Raw genomic sequence first — 3463 nt, 5'->3', positions numbered from 1 at the left:
CTCAAAACTGGTTTTGAACTGTCTGCAGCTACATTTTGAACAACTCTTAGCGTTCTAGTTACCCAGGAGTAATTATGTGTAATATTATTTGGTCAATGGCTACAATAAAGTTATACATATATGATTCTCATCTACTAAATATCTTACAAATCCCCACCTCGAGGATGAGATATTTTAAACGTTGATTCCTCGACTAAATCAATCTAGTTTCTACCAAGCATTGCTGTATTCTAAATTATGCATTGTTATAGAACGCCTAGAAACCCTACCGATTAGCCTATGCAGATAACATATCATAATCATTACAGTAAACGTTAATATCATTTGGTTGGGTAGGATAGGAACCTATGCATGGAGACAGAGTAAAGGGAAGCAAGGCTAGAAACAAAAGAGAGGAAGGAGAAAAGCAAAAGTAGAAGGCAGAGAAATCAAGGGTGTAAATCAAACAGGGCCATAGTAAATAAGAATTCTAAAAGGACAACAAGTTTTCAAAAATGAAGCCTGAAGGATTTCTGTCTTAATGCGAGGAACATTCGTAATAAGGTGGATGAATTAGCTGCACAAATCGATTTAAACGGATATGATATAATTTGGATTGCAGAGACATGGTTCCAGTGTGACCAAGAATGGGAATTCAAAATCCAGGGGTATGCAATGTTCAGGAAGGACAGGAAAAAAGGAAATGGAGGTGGGGTGGTATTGCTGGTTAAAGAGGAGATTAACACAATAGCAAGGAAGGATATTAACTCTGATGATGTGGAATCTGTATGGGCAGAGCTGAGAAATACCAAGGGGCAGAAATCGTTCGTGGGAATTGTATACAGAGCCGTAAACAGTAATGCTGAGGTTGGGGAGAGCATTAAATGGGAAATTAGAGACACGTGCAATAAGGGCACAGCAGTTATAATGGGTGACATTAAATTACATATAGATTGGGCTAACCAAATTTGTAATAATACTGTGGAGGAGGAATTCGTAGAGAGTATACGGGATGGTTTCCTGGACCAATATGTTGAGGAACCAACAAGAGATCAGGCCATCTTAGACTGGGTATTATGTATTGAGAAAGGATTAATTAGCAATCTTGTTGTGTGAGGCCGCTTGGGGAGGAGCGATCATAATATCATGGAATTCTTCATTAAAACTGATAGTGAAGTAGTTGACTCAGAGACTAGTGTCCTCAATTTCAATAGAGGAAACTACGATGGTATGAGGCACGAGTTGTCTAGCATGGATTGAGGAACATTACTTAAAGGGTTGACGGTGGATAGGCAATGGCAAACATTTAACGATCGCATGGATGAAATACAGAATTTGTTCATCCCTGTTTGGAATAAAAATAAAACAAAAAAGGGGACTCAACCACGGCTAACAAGGGAAATTAGGCATAGCATAAGATCCGAGGTGAGGACATATCATTTGGCCAGAAAAAGCAGCAGACCTGAGGATTGGGAGCAATTTAGGATTGAGCAAAGTAGGACAAAGGGATTAATTAAGAGGGGGATATACATTATGAGAGTAAGCCTGCAGGGAACATAAAAACTGACTGTAAAATTGTCTAAAGATATGTGAAGAGAACATGTTTGTTGAAGTCAAGCGTGGGTCTCTTGCAGTCATAATCAGAGGAATTTGTAATGGGGAACAAATAAATGGCTGATCAATTAAATACATCTTTTAGTTCTGTCTTCACAAAGGAGGACACAAATAACCTCCCAGAGATGTCGGGGAACATAGGGTCTAATGAGAGTGAGGAATCGAATGAAATCAGTATTCATAGGGAAATGGTCTTAGGGATATTGATGGGATTGAATGTCGTTAAGTCCTCAGGGCCAGATAATCTATATCCTAGGGTACTTAAGGAAGTGGCCCCAGAAATAGTAGATGCATTACGAGTCATCTTCAAAAATTCTATAGACTCTGGAACAGTTCCAATGGATTGAATGATAGCTAATGTAAACCCACTATTTAAAAAGTGTGGTAGAGAATAAGCGGTGAATTACAGACCAGTCAGCCTGACATCGGCAGTGGGGAAAAAGCTAGGGTCCATTATAAAAGATGTAATAGCAGAGCACTTGGAAAACAGTGACCGGATCGGACTAAGTCAACATGGATTTACAAAAGCTAAATCATGCTTGACTAATCCACTGGCATGTTTTGAGAATATAACTTGTAGAAACATAAGGGAGAACCAGTGGATGTGGTGTATTTTGACTTTCAGAAGGCTTTTGATAAGGTCCCACATAAGAGATTAGCCTGTTAATTTAAGGCACATGGGATTGGGGGTATGGTACTGTCCTGTGTAGAGACCTGGGTGGCAGACACGAAGCAAAGAGTTGCATTAACGGGTCTTTTTCTGAGTGGCAGGCTGTGACTAGTGGGGTAGCAAAAGGATCGGTGCTGGCTTTCACAATATATATAAATGATCTAGACAAGGGAACTAGATGTAATATCTCCAAATTTGCAGAAGACACAAAGGTGGGTGGGCGTGTGTGTTATGAGGAGGATGCAGAGAAACTCCAGTGCGATATGGACAGGTTAGGTGATTGGGCAGATGCATGGCAACAGCGGTTTATTGTGGATAAATGTGAGGCTATCTACTTCGGTGGCAAAAACAGGAAGACAGATTATTATCTGAACGGCAATAGATTGGGAGGAGTGGAAGTGCAATGAGACCTGGGTGTCCTTGTGCACCAGTCGCTGAAGTTAAGCATGCAGGTGCAACAGGCGGTTAAGAAGGCAAACGGTATGTGGGCATTCATAGCGAGAGGATTTGAGTACAGGAACAAGGATGTCTTGCTGCAGTTGTACAGGGCCTTGGTGAGACCACACCTTGAATATTGTGTGCAGTTTAGGTCGCCTTATCTGAGGAAGAATGTTCTTGACATGGAGAGAGTGCAGCGAAGATTCACCAGACTGATACCTGGGATGGCAGGAATGACATATGAGGAGAGATTTGGTCGATTAGGTTTATTTTCGCTAGAGTTTAGAAGAATGAGAGGGGATCTCATTGCAACTTATAAAATTCTAACAGGACTAGACAGACTAGGTGCAGGAAGGATTTTCCCGATGGTGGGGAGTCCAGAGCCAAGTGTCACAGTCTAAGGATAAGGGGTAAGCAATTTAGGACAGAGATGACGATGAATTACTTCAACCAGAGAATGGTGAACCTGTGGAATTCTACACCACAGAAGGCAGTTGAGGCCAATTCATTAAATATATTCAAGAAGGAGTTGGATATATTTCTTGAGGGTAAAGGGATCAAGGGATATGTGGAGAAAGCAGGGACAGGGTACTGAATTTGAATGATTAGACATCATCTCATTAATTGGTGGAGCAGGCTCGAGGGGCGAATGGTCTATTCCTGCTCCTATCTTCTATATTTCTATGATTGCCATTGAAATAATTCTGTACGGTGGGCGTTGTGCCACGTTATACGTGGTTTCCCACCAACTGCAACTCCCAC

At 41.2% G+C, this 3463-nt stretch overlaps 1 pseudogene; it reads left to right on the top strand.

Annotated features, from left to right (window-relative positions):
• The first annotated feature begins 347 nt into the window (after window positions 1-347).
• LOC147087901 (uncharacterized) lies at window positions 348-1385 on the top strand (annotated as a pseudogene).
• The last annotated feature ends 2078 nt before the right edge of the window (window positions 1386-3463 follow it).

The sequence above is a fragment of the Somniosus microcephalus genome, unplaced genomic scaffold, assembly GCF_052327205.1.
Source record: "Somniosus microcephalus isolate GS21.2 unplaced genomic scaffold, FLI_Smic_1.0 unresolved_chr5, whole genome shotgun sequence".
Lineage (NCBI taxonomy): Eukaryota > Metazoa > Chordata > Chondrichthyes > Squaliformes > Somniosidae > Somniosus > Somniosus microcephalus.
This window is presented reverse-complemented; position numbering and strand designations above follow the sequence as displayed.